The sequence below is a fragment of the Falco cherrug genome, chromosome 7, assembly GCF_023634085.1.
Source record: "Falco cherrug isolate bFalChe1 chromosome 7, bFalChe1.pri, whole genome shotgun sequence".
NCBI classification, from domain to species: Eukaryota; Metazoa; Chordata; class Aves; order Falconiformes; family Falconidae; genus Falco; species Falco cherrug.
In genome coordinates, this window is record NC_073703.1 from 70879592 (window position 1) to 70892638 (window position 13047).

At 48.1% G+C, this 13047-nt stretch overlaps 1 protein-coding gene across 10 annotated transcripts in view; it reads left to right on the forward strand.

Annotated features, from left to right (window-relative positions):
• The first annotated feature begins 5583 nt into the window (after window positions 1-5583).
• PHF21A (PHD finger protein 21A) overlaps window positions 5584-13047 on the forward strand; it is a 132746-nt gene continuing 125282 nt past the window's right edge. For 5 of the 10 annotated variants that reach the window (XM_055716992.1, XM_055716991.1, XM_055717001.1 and 2 more), the window contains exon 1: window positions 5587-6526. The gene's annotated coding sequence lies outside the window, so the exon portion shown is untranslated. Of the gene's footprint in view, window positions 6527-13047 lie in introns of all 10 variants that reach the window. The other 5 variants (XM_055716995.1, XM_055716994.1, XM_055716996.1 and 2 more) reach the window with 4 other exon arrangements.

A 13047-nucleotide genomic window follows, 5' to 3' on the forward strand; every position in this document is an offset into this window, starting at 1 on the left:
TGAGCCAAAATGAGCTTCTTTTACCTGATAATGGAGCTGCAATTGCTCCTCGGATACTTCATACCACTGGCTTAAAAATGAGAAACTGTTCCCTGGACCGTTTGCATCTTGGCACACAATTTCTAGCTCATTGTGATTCTAAACAGTGTACAGGATCCGTAAGCGTGCTTAGTCAGCCTGGCCAGCCACCTGAGAGCCATGAGCAATGTCCCCTTTATGATTGCTCACATCTACTTAAAGAGAAAAGATAAAAAAAGGGCAAGGAAACCCATTCCTCTCGATTCCCAGAGACAGTATCAATGCTCAGATCTTCCTTCAATCTGGAAGCGGCCAGACCACCAGCCTCTCTGAAAGCAGATGCACCTCCAGAAGCAGAGAGCAATGGCTTGTGAAGGGTAAGAGACACTCTGCCCCCCGTGCCCCCTCCCCACCCCCCCAAACTGCAGATGTGACACAGAATTACTGCTTGAAATAGTCAGCATTTTGCTAGAGGTCAGATCAGATAAAGAGCTGCCAGCCTTCCTGACTTTACATACGGAAACCTTAAGATGACTGAAACCCTAAGAAGGGAGCCAAGGAAGAAGAGCTCTGGGAGCTGCTGGCAGGTACAAGATGATGGTGGGTCCCCACAGGCCCCCCCTGCTCTCTGATGCAACAGGCCAGGCCACCCCCTCTGAGCTAGAGCCCTCTTCTTTCTGTACACCATAACCAGTATTGCTGGTAAGCAAACCAGTAAGCGATCAGGGGAAGAGAAAGCAAGACGGAGTCATCCCTTCTAGGCTGACCTGGGAAGAGCTCGCATCCCCGGTGAAATCCTGCTACAGACATGATGCTGTGCTGCACTGACAGGCGTCCTCTGGCTCTGCTGCTGGGGGGCAGCCTGGAGAACATGCATTTTGCAAAAGGAACAGGGCAGCCCAAAGGCTGAATTACCTTTCCTGGAATATAGATCCCAGGCAGTGAGCTCCTATGACTGTTTTTAGCTCACCCAGTCAACTGTTGCCTCCCAGGCAGAGCATCAGAAGAGCTGAGATTTGCAGCTGCACTGCTCCCAGCTGGACCGACCGACAGCTGCCAAAGCCAAGAAGTCCTTTCAGATGGGCCAGGGGTAAGCAGGGTCTGTTGCAGTGGCTGCTGTAAGCAACAGCTCCTGTGTAAGGCAATAACCCGTGGCCGAAGTCGGAGGTGGCTGTGTTAAGCAATGCAGTTTGTGCTTAGGCTGATGCCCTTAATGGCGAGTGTCTCATGTTTTCAGGCTCCGGCCCCAACTGGTAGGCTAAAGTGTCTGCTTAATTTTCCTTATCATCTGGGAGTGAGTGATGCCCTATCCTTCTCTGACCCTGGGAAGAGGAAAATATTTGCTTGTAGAAGGAGCTCTCTGCCTGGATCCTGCTGGAGAGATAACCCCGTGTTCAAACACCGATGAGAAAAACAGGCAGGTTCCCGACTGTTTTCTTAGGCTGGGGCATGTCTTGCCTGAAATGGTCTTACGGCTTTCTCTTTTAAGCATGGCTGCACAGGCTATCTCCCCTCTTATTTGCAGCCACCTAGCATCCCTGCCAAAAGCACGGTGAAAACCAGCAATAGGCAACTTACTGACTCTTGGGTTAGTTTTTAAGGTAGTTTTGTTGCTGAAAATCAGGGGAAGAGAAAGCGTGCTGCGTGGCTGCTCTGCTGTCACCTCCGTCCGTGACCTGTAGCTTAGGAGTCTTTGCGCTTGCTGCTAATTCCTTTTAACGTGAGTTGCTACAAGACTGTTTCTGCATGTTAACTAATGTCTTCTTCTCGGGTTGTGCTTCGAGCCTTCTCAGCAAACGGCTCTGTGAGATGGCTACAGCACAACTAGCATGTTATGATGTAACTTGTTATTTTGAACACTTGGTGCAGCAATTGTCAGTAATGACAACTGATTACTCTTAAGATGCCCCTGCATTAATACTTTACACCGACTGTGCTCCTTTCTCTGAAATTCACCCAAACTGACAAAATAACAGAAACGTCGTCGAGCAGCTGCTTGCAAGTTCTCACTAGAAGCTGGATGATTTTTGTGGGTTTTCCACTAACTTTGGAAAGACTTTGGATTTGCCTCGTACTTGTAAGCGCTCTTAGGAAACAAACTTGGCAAAGGGGAGTGGGTGAGCATCCAGGGTGATGCGATCAAGCAGAAAGTGGAAAATCTGGACAAATGGAACTACGGCTTTTGACAAGGAGCAGATTTGGAGGCAGAGGTGCGGAGGGCAACTTTATGCACAAAGACTCAGAAAGTGAAGAAGGGAATTTTTTTCCCCCTAGGCTTCTAGCAGGATTTCCTTTCACTGCAAGGAAAGCATGCTAGGTATCTCTGTATTGAAGCCAACAAACGGACCCAGCCAGTTTATTCAAGCATTGAGCTGTGCCTCTGATGGTACCGTTGCTCCCAGTTGCATACATGAAATGACTTCTAATGCTGCTGGAAGGTAAATGCTACACTTACACCTCTGGAGGCCCTTTTTGCTGACATGGAAGTGAAGCTCAGTAGCATGGAGGTTGGGACCACTCCTTTTCACCATCACAAGTCTGAGAAAAGGAGTAGCATATGTGCGCCATTTTTAAAGGAGAAACTCTCAGCTGGTCTGTGATCATCAGGATCTGTGGCTTAAACTGCAGAGTTCAGGGTATAAAACGGTCTGAGCCACTCTACCCGGCTTGACCCAGGTGAAGAACACTGTGGGTAGTGTGCACCGAACGAATATAGCCAGAATCATGAGATACCCATCACTGTCTGAGTTCTAAGACGAACCATGTAACATTTCTTTGCACATCTACGGTAACAGCTAATGATTATTTTTTTCTTTGAACTTTGTCCAGAGTTCATCTCTAAAACAAACTTTAGTCAAACTGTGTGTATTGACTCCTCAGCAGAATAAACACACCAAATCTCTAATAACGCTTAATCACTCGTTCTAGCTTCTTTTAACTTGCTTGTTAGCCAGAAAGATAAAAAACCAGTGAAATAAGCAGGCTTTACTAGGTATTTATTTTTTCTGGTGCCTCTATCAAAAACTCTGAAGGACAAAAGCAACTCTGGTCTGATTGTTTTCAGAGTAAGCTGAGCCCCTCTTCTTGCTTCAAACCCTAACTGAAGCTAAAATTAAAATCCAGGCTGTCATCTGCATTGTAACACTTGGCCTCGGCAGCTTGAACTGCTGGTAGTAAAACTTATGCATGGAGAGGGGAAAAAAAAAATATCTGAGTACCGGGGCTGGGATTTTTGGAGGGGTTTAAAAATTGGTTATGGACTTGAGACTGGAGGGCTGAGAGGAGGGAGGGGGCGGGACAGTGCCCCAGCCCCAGGAGAAATCTCAGTAAACTAACGTGCAGATCTGACAGTAATCGACCTGATCCCGGTGCTACTTGATGCATTGAATGGCTGTAGAGAAGGGAAGTAGAAAGAAGTCTAAAAATCAAATATACATTTATTAAAAATAGCGTAGTACCTTTATTATACTAACCATAACACTTCTTGTCACAGTTGGACATGTTAGAAAACCTGCTGTGATGGCTGTTAGAATTTTTGGTAGTCCTATGCACATGACCTTATCTGTTAACCCATGAAATGTGCACCTATCAGGAACGATTTGATAAGCACCCCAGTATTTTCTGTGTTTTTATTTTTTTAGCACTCCATCAACCCTGCTGTTCAGAATCATATCCAGCTTGGGGGGTGTGGGGGGTGTGTGGAGGGGTGGAGGGGGTGGGAGAAAAAGAGAGAAAAAAAAAAGGGGAGGAGGGTATACGAGGGACTGCCTCAAAAAGAAAAAGCCAAATAATGTGACATTATATATAGTAAAAAAAAAAGGCACTTTTGGATGCCTCTATTTGCTTCATACCTTTTCCTTTTTGTGCCTTGAAGGTTTGTGTCTTCAAGCTCATATCTACAAACCCACAGGCTAGAAACTTAATTAAAAAAATATAAACCCAAGTTTCTTGCATAATTGTGTGAGTCCAGAAGCTACAGCTTTAAGAAAGGCACCAAATGTTGTAAAGTTCACAATTAAATCACACAGAGCTTGGCAACCGACTGATGGAAAAAAAGTGGGAAATTAACAGTAATTAAATAAACAATGGTTCAGTAGCCCAGTTTTTTGACAGTTGAGAGGGAACCTTGCTGTAAATCCCCGCTCACGTTGAGCACACCAGAATCCTCCAGATGATAAAACTCTGCATTACTGCCCAATTACGACGAGTCCCTGAGTTACTCATCATGACTGCTTTATGGATTTAGTTTCACAACATAATAATGAGTTCATCGTGGCTTCCTGAAGCATCTGCAGAGATAATGCAAACACTTACTTTTCTTCCCAACTTGTGAACATTTTGAAGAAATAAAGCGATGCGAGAGGCTATTAAAAAAAATCGGTTTTGCATTGCATCAAACGCCGTCTTTCTGTGAGAGCTCATGCAAATCCCACAGCGTCCAGAACATGTCCCACTGCTTTAGCAATGGTGGCTCTGATAGAAAGGCGAGGTTTTCAGTATTTCTGACACTCTGGAGACTCTCAGGGGCCGGAGATGCGCAGGAGGTGCATGCCATGCCTGTAAACTTAAGCTAGTTTATTGCAGATAAGGACTGGTCCTGCGTGGGTTGGCTGCTCGGCTTTGGGCAACCCATTGCGCCGGGGCTGGAAACTTGGGGGGGGACGACGACGACGACGACGACACACACGATGGCCCCCCAGCTGCCTTCTCACACGCACCCAGGAACGTACGCAAGGCTGAGGAGCCTCACACCCCTGGTCCTGTTGTTCGCGAGTTGAATTCACGTTTATTTGCCTTTCATGTCAGCGGGCACCGCAGAAACGTTCGAATTTGTGATATGCAACTTCATTGCTTTGAACCTGCCTATGAAACTTTTTTTTTTTTTGGTTCTTTTGGGAGGGGAAATAAATAAATAAATAAAAAGTAAAAGGCAGGGAAAGCTGATGTGCTGCTGATCCCCGCTGGTTGCGCGAAAGCAAATGGCAGCATCCCCCGTCACTGGAGTAGTAAGTTAATAAATAAATAAGCAAAGCCCGTTGCACGAAGGCGGAACGCAGCGGCGGAGGCCGGCGGAGAGGAGGAGGAGGAGGGGGAAGAGGAGGAGGAGGAGGAGGAGGAGGAGGAGGAGGGCGAGCCCTGCCCGGCCGCTCGGGGTCTGTGCGGGTAACATGGCAGGGCCGGCGGGGCGCGGGGGGTGCCGGGCCGCCCGGCCGCGCTGCAGCAGCAAAGCCCCTTGCATGGGGATGAGGATGGGGATGAGGATGCCGCTCTTCCTCACCCCCCCCCCCCCTCTCGCCCCCCTCCCCCCCCCCCCCGCCGCAGCGGCAGCTTCCTGCCCCCCCCCCCTGTTGCATCAACTTCCTGTGCGGGGCCCCGCGCGCCTCCTCCCGCCCGCCCCAGCTTCCTGCGCGCGGCCCCGCGCCCGCGCGCCCGCGCGCCACCCCCGCCGAGCCCCGCGCGCCGGCCGGCCGGGGGGAGGGGAGGCGGCGGGATCAGGCGGAGGCGGGGGGGGGGGGGGGGGGGGGGAGCAGCGCTCCGGTAACCAGCACCCCCAACCCCACCCCGGCCATCCGCCTCCTCATGCCCTGCCTGAGCCCCCCGGGCCCCCCGCGGCGCCGCCGGCAGCGGCGGGGCTGGCCGGTGCCCCCCGGTGGCGCGGCCGGCGGGGCCGCTCCGGCAGAGTTTGGTGCCCTACTTCACTCTACTTTAGTTTCACTCACTTTACATCCGGGCTTTTTCCCTAGGCAATGGGAGCCGCAGCACAGCCCGTTCCTTAGGCAAAGGGAAATAAATTCGCCGCACCGACACGTCAAGTAGTCCCCCCTCAGGAGAAACGCCGAGCCCGCCCTCCCGGCTCAGCCCCGGCCCGGGCCCGGCCGGCGGCCCCCCGCTGGGTGACAGGAAGGGGGAGGCGCGGGCCCCTCGCTCCGCGCGCCCCGCCAGCACCCCCCCGTGCCCCCCCCGCCGTGGGTCTCCGGCGGCGGCGGCGGCGGCGGGCCGGGGCGCGCGCGCGGCGGCGGCGCGTCGGGAGCGCGCCTGAGGCAGGCAGGCAGGCAGGCCGGCGGCGGAGGGATCCCGGAGAGCGGTGCTGCGGCCGGGCCGGGTGAATGGGATTGAAGAAGAGTTCAGCTTCTCGGCTTGTTTTTGTGTCACAGTTTCTCTCCTCCTGCGCCTCTTCGGCTTCGTGCCTCCCTCCCCGCCCGCCCCCTCCTCCCCGCCGCAGGAGGAGCCCCCCGCGGAGAGGGGGAAGGAAAAGGACCCCACAGAGGCGAGAGCGAGCGAAGAGGAGGAGGAGAAGGGAGCAACCTACCATCTTCCACTCCCCGCTTAGCTTAAAGAAAGTGAGAGGAGGAGAGAGAGAGAGGCGCCCAGAAGAGGGGGACAGGGAGGCCCGGAGGAGCGGCGGCGCCGGCACCCTCCCCCTATGAAGAAGAGTCCTCCCCCTCACAGAGAGGTCCTGCCAGGGGGACCCCGGCCGGCCCGCAGCACCACCGCCGCCGCCAGCAGGGTGTAGTATCCCACCTTTCGGATTCGCCTCCTCCTCCTCCTCCTCCTCCCTGCCCCCCCCCGCCCCCCGGGCGCCGGCCCCCCCCCTTTCCCCCCTTTCCCCCCGCCGCCGCGGGGCTGGGGGCTCCCGGGATGGCGGCGGCTCGCCCCGCACTCTCCGGCCAACTTGGCGATGAGGAGCAGCAACTTCGCCGCGGCCCCGGCCCCTCCCTCGGGGGGGGGGGAGCGGAGCGTCCCGGGGCGCCGCCGCGGCCCCCCCCGGCCTCCCCGGCAGAAGTTTGTGAGCGGGAGCGGGAGAGGTGGAGGAGGGTGACACTTGGGGTGAAAGGAGGAGGTGACACATTGGGGTTGGGGGGGAGGAGCAGGGGAAGGAGATGACACATTGCACTGGGGATGGGGTGGGGGAGGGAGGCTTATCCCCTCCCCTCCGGTTTCCTTCAGGATGATTATTTCCAGGCCCTTTTCTCTCGGTCGGGTTCTTCGCCGCGATGCTGTCGGGGAAGTTTTATTATTATCTAGGAAATGATGCCGCTTTCGGTGATGGATAATTCGTAGTAAAGCCGCTGCTGCGGTGGTGGTTTGTTGTTTTGGTGTTGTATTTTTTTTTTTTTTTTTGCCTCCTCTCCCTTTCCTCTCCCCTCCTCTCCTCTCTCCTCCTTCCTTTCATTCGTCTTTGTGGCCCGAGCAGCGCCGGGAAAATTCCGTTTCTTCTGCAACTTGTTATTGGGGCCGGGCCTGCCCCGCGGGCTGCCCTTCCCGCACAGGTACGGGCTGGGCCGGGGCTCCGCGCCCGCTCCTGCTCGGCGCCGGCGGCCGCGACGGCCACTTCGGTATTTTTATTTTTTCCTTTCCTCCTGTGCCTGTGTAGGTGGAGTGGGGCTCTTATGTGGGACTCTGCCATTTGGTCTAGTCCTCTTGTGCATGCTCCTTTCTTCACTTGCCTTCCTGCAGGATTTTTATTTTTTATTATTTTGGTGGTGGTGTGCGTCTTGGTTTTTTTTATTTTCTTTATTTTTCCGAGCTTTGCTGTTGGTAGAGCTTTTCCCACAACCACCTCTGCAGTTTGGTGGGTGCTGGCAGGATTGTACGCCGAGGTTTTTAGGTGAATTCGTGTCGGATTAATGCATGGAGCCCTTCATTCAACTTCTTCTCAAGTGTCAAAAAATGAGGCTATGAACAGATGTGTTTCAATATGGAGAGATTTCCAAGTTCCTAATTCTTGGGGGGGTGGAGGGAAGAGTGCCATTGGAGAGTGGCTTTTGTTTTCGATTGGTGAACAAATGTCATCACATTTCAGTCACGTGCTGTAATATTCTTTGTTCAGCTATCAAAGTATGATATCTGCTACACCTGTTCCCACTTTTTAATTGTAAGTAACGGTGATTGCCTGCAAATCTGAGAATTGTGGATGGGAGCGCTTCCCCTCTTTCTCCCCCTCCTACCTCCTGGATGTTTGTTTGGGCCCAAGCGCTGAGCTTGACAATGAACTTTTGTTCACTGCGGAGACTGCATGTAAAAAGGTCCCACTGGGGGTAATAACTTGCGTGTCACGAGAAAGTTGTGTACCGTGGTGTACGGTAGGTCTGAGCGTTGGAAAAATCAGGTGGGGATGTGCGCTTGGGGTAGGCTCCTTTGGGCCAGTGAAATTTTCTTAACTAGATGTGCTGTTGCTTGCTGTCAGGTTAGAGATACTCCCACACACCCGTATAGACAGATATCTTGTCTTTTTTTTTTTTTTTTTTTTTTAGCTTAGCTGTAGATTTTTCAGGTATCAGAAATAGAAAGGATTTTGCCAGTCTGTTTACTTTTTTTTTTTTTTTTCATTGTGCTCACTTGTAACAATGAAGACACCTGCTTAGTTTCAGTTTTGTAAGTCAGCTTCCTCTGGCTTTCCTGTGCTTGCCTGGAGCTAGCTGGTGAGGCTGGATACACTACATAGCGGGGGAATGTTTAACTTTGATGAAAAGAGGCTTATTTGGGGGCTTAATTTGTGAAGAAAATAATGTGCTTCTCAAAACCTTGGGGGGAAAACAAACCAATGACACTAAAAATCAAAAATTCATGACTCTACCCAGTTAACGCATAATGCTAAACTTTTATATTAAGCTTGTTTGTGTATAACATAACTTTATGTTTAAATAGTGACATTAAATTACTAGTAAGAAAGGAATAAACAAAAAAAACCCGGTGCATAGCTACCCGTATTAGTTGGAGAAGTTAATTACCACACTTTAGAAAGATCACAGGCTTTGGGATTTTTATTTATATCTGTGCATGTCTCACGACAGCTATATGAAACTATATCTTTGGGGGCAGTTTTTATTATTATTTTCTAGAAAGGAATTCTGTAGCTCAGTAAATGAAACTTTAAAACTGTATTAAAAAAATTAAAAACCAAAACAGATGCAGTGCTGCTTGCATGTTTTCTAAACCTTTCAACCTTACTGTGGTAGAGGAATAAGATTTATTTTATGATAGTTACATCAGCTAGAAGTTTGAGCTGATCCAGAAGGGAGTATGAAGCAACTTCTTTATCTATTGATTTCATGTTGGGTAGTAGCATGTATAGAGTATCACTTCAAGGTCTTAAGAGACCCGTTGTCCAGCAGAAGGTAGGTGCTTGCTCACAGAGTGCTTACCTCCAGCTGGGTCATACCCCCTGTTTTTAGCTGTACTGAGCCAAGCAATAAGAAACTTGGAGCAGATCCTATCATGGGGTTTAGTGATTTTTTTTTTTGTTGTTTGTTTGTTTTCCTTTTCTGTTAACTAATGAAGCTAGCCAGCATGGTGTAGAACTCAAAATGTCGCGTTAAGGAATATTTTATTTATTAATAATTATTTTACCATTAGTCATTGCAACATTTCACCTGCAAGCTTTTCATCTTTGTTCTTCTCTATGTGCATCCTGAACTGGATTTGTTGGAGGCAGAAGAAGGCATTAGAAAGTGCGGTTCTTCCTTTTAGGGAATGAAAATACAAAACATGCCTTCAAAGAACTTAAATAAAGCAAAAGTAGGAAACTGAAACTTAGTGGTGCTGAGAGGAAAATGCTGTTGTGTTTTCCAGCTTGAACAATAAAGTCACTGCTTTCAGTTCAGGTTTTGTAAAGACCTCTCTTCACCCTAGGCCATTCAGCTTCAACTGTGTTTCAAGCTTTGGGCCTAAATAGTTCTTATTCCAGCTTTGCTTCTCTCTTTTTAGAGATGAGGTTTTGTGTGTATCTGTTAAACTTCACCTTAGAAATTATAATTAAAAAAATAAGAAATCCTTGGACTGGATCTGTACAAAGGAGACTATTTTCATGATTAATTTTTTTTTTTAGTGAAATAAAATGTGTTTTAATGACTCCTTAGAAAGTTGTGAAATTCTGTGTGCAGTTGGAATGCTTTAATAGTGAGCCTGGCTATCACTTGGGTTGTTCATGCACTTTGTTTATAACAGTCATAATTGCGTTATGAGCACATTGTAGCTGTTCGGTTCCTTTATACTTATTCTTGGAGCCATGAAGAACTTTATTCAGTCAAATGAATTGATACTGGTGGAATTTGGTTACAACAGAGATTTCTCCTTCATTTCAATACCAGTTTGTAGGAACCTTCATGGATTGTCTTGTTTCAGACATTGTGAGCATTTTGCGTGGGTACCAGAAACTCAAGATGAATGTCATGTTGGTGACTTAACCTTTTTACTCTTGTTTTGGGTTTGTTGTTTGTTGGTTTTGCTTGTTTCAAATCTTCCAGAAAGAACTTCGTGGTGTGACAGGGCTTTGGTTTTCGGAGGGCCGTCACGTGGTGGTGTGAGCTGTAAAGCAGAGCAGCCTTCGGGAGAGGTTGCTTGCGTAGAAGAGGCAGTGCTAAACACCTATTATTAAGCTTCTAGTAGTATTTCTTCACTGTCCCCTTCACCCTTTATGCTCATGACTGTGCAGTCACATGGGTATACTAGAAGAGTAAGACTCCACAAAAGGCCTGGCTCCTGTACGTTCGTGAATCGCCCTTGTTCAATTACTCTGTGCCAGAAAGCAGCTTGCATCCTGTTTCTGATGTATTTTAACTGCACAAAGGTTATTTGGGAATGAACCATATACTGGAAAGGTGGGGCAGCATGCAGAAGGGTTTTGAGATGTCCACCGTATGCAAGGGGCGAGATACTTACTTCTCTACCCTGTAAATAGAGGGTGAACTGAAGGATAGTTTTTATAGGTAACTTACATTAATATTTCATGTTCAGTATAGCACAAAGCCAGTGTCTGCCTTGTGCTGGTGGTAGAGATATGCATTATGCAGGCAAAAAAGTTTATTTACATTTGGGGGTGGGGACTTTGTATTTTCTCCTTTTTCCTTCCTTTTTTTTTCTTAATACAAATACAGTCTCATTTAGGGGAAAAAAACCCACCAAAACAAGCCCCTGTGTTTCTTTTATAAGTTCTAAATAATTTATGGCTCCTGCACCTTACTGGGTTCCTCACCTGATTAAAATCTGTACGATTTTAAGTTTGTTTGACTCTGCTTTTGTGAGGTTTTGACATAACAAAAGCCAAGTGGTGAGTGTAGCTATAGAATGGCTAGAAAATGTACAAAAATCAGAAGAGTTGTTTTTTTATAATACACTTAGTGGAGGGGAAGGGTGCACCTGCGTGACAATCTGACTTTACAATTAGCATCATTTGTCCTTAAAATAATTTTTAAAGTAGAAAGTTCTAAAAGGTGCCTGCCTTTGGTCTCAGAGGATCACCATGCCTACTGCCCTAATAGAGCCCCAACTTTACCACAGAATCTTTTGTTTTAATACTTTGATGATCCCAAACTTTTAAGGAAAGAATGTAGCACTTGATGTAGGCTTCTCTACAGCGTTTTCTGATTTACTGTTTACATCATTTTAGTATCTCTGTTGGCATTGTCAAGTACCCCGTGCCTTAAAAGCTCTTTGCCTAGATGGTTTGACCTATTGTTCGTTCCCTCTTACCTGAGATTTTTTTTGTTCACTTTCATTGCAAACACTCACTTTTTGATTAGAGATGGTGTGCTCAAAGCATGCTTTAAAAAACCCACAATGGAGAGCAAACCCCCCCCTTCCCAATATGACTAACCCCCCAGCCCTAGCCTAATGTTTGTTGTTACTGGTGGGAATGTGTTTATAGACAGTGTGCAAGGAGCGAGGCTCTGCTGTAGGCCATGTTCACGCAGCTTCAATGTTTTTTTCTTTTTAATGTCAGACTTCTTAAAATGTGTGTTTTCCAGATTCTGCCCTTCCACCTGACGGTGCTGCGCTTGTAGAATGAAAGGGAGTGTTACCAAGTTTGCTTGCTTCAGAAATAGTGTTGTGTGCCTCTGAAGTAAGGGACTCTAGTGTTGCGTATGTAATTAGAAATAGTTTTGAAAATGTAGCTGGTGTGTTTCTGGAACGGGAGTATGGAGATGTGAACGGTTAAAACAAATGAGGGCAGGTTTGAGCCCGTGACTCTAAGATGGCCTGTGCTTGGATGCGGTCTCCAGGCCTGCGAGAGAACTCTAGCAGAGCAGCTGAGCTTGCAGTCGGTTCGGTTTGGTCGTTTCTGCCTGTGAAATGCAAGCAGTCGGTGTGAAAGGGCGAAGGAACATTGATTCCTTCCCTTGTTACCCTCTGACCCCGCAGATCCAAGCATTGTTAACTATGTGGATCCCAAAGGCAGTGTAGTTGCAAACAGTTAATTGAAGAGATCAAGTGGTATCCTATTGAAGCTTTAGATTGTTTTAACAAAACTTCTGAATAATCGCAATAATTATTTTCTGATAAGCTGGCTGATAGTAACTATGGCAACAGCTGTCTTTGGCCTATGGACAGTATTGCTGTATTGACAAAACCTTTAGATGCTCCTGAGGCCTCTTGCCTCTGTAGGGAAGTGCATCCGGATGACTTTGAGGTGACTGAAGCATTGCCCGTTTGTCTTTCTGTTGCAACAGGACGCTGTCTTTCTCTTGGGTCAGAGTCTTGGTCCTTTCCCTTTTGCGTGTTTTTGTGGGTGCTGCCTGCTAGCCTGGAAACGCTGCGAAGGCTGTCTTGTTCTGCAAGGACTAGTGCTCAGATGGAATTATATATGCATGTTATTGTGGGGGTTTTTTGGTAATAATAATCCAGAACTCGGTGAAAAGGGAGGGAAAAGAAAGGAGGACTTACTCATTTTGATCCCTGGTTGTTTCCTTCCTTGATCAAAACCTTCTTAGAACAGACTGGTAGGGGGAGCTGCCCTTCCCTTTACTGAAGTACAGCGTATTCTTCTCCGAGGCCTACGCTGAGATACAGCTATTTAATTCTCAGCTAAGCTCTGCTGCTTTTTGGAAGAGAGGCAAGCTCCTGCTTCAGTACGTTGTAGAAATGGAGGAAGAGAGTAATTTGTTTCCAGATTACTAAATTCTGGACAGGGAGAACATGCCCCTCAGCAAACGTACTTTTCCTGTTGATGTTCAGAAGAGCGCTCCTTTAATAAATGTAGCAGTCGGGGGTGTTGGGGGGTGGGGGGGTGGGAATTAAAAAAAAAATATT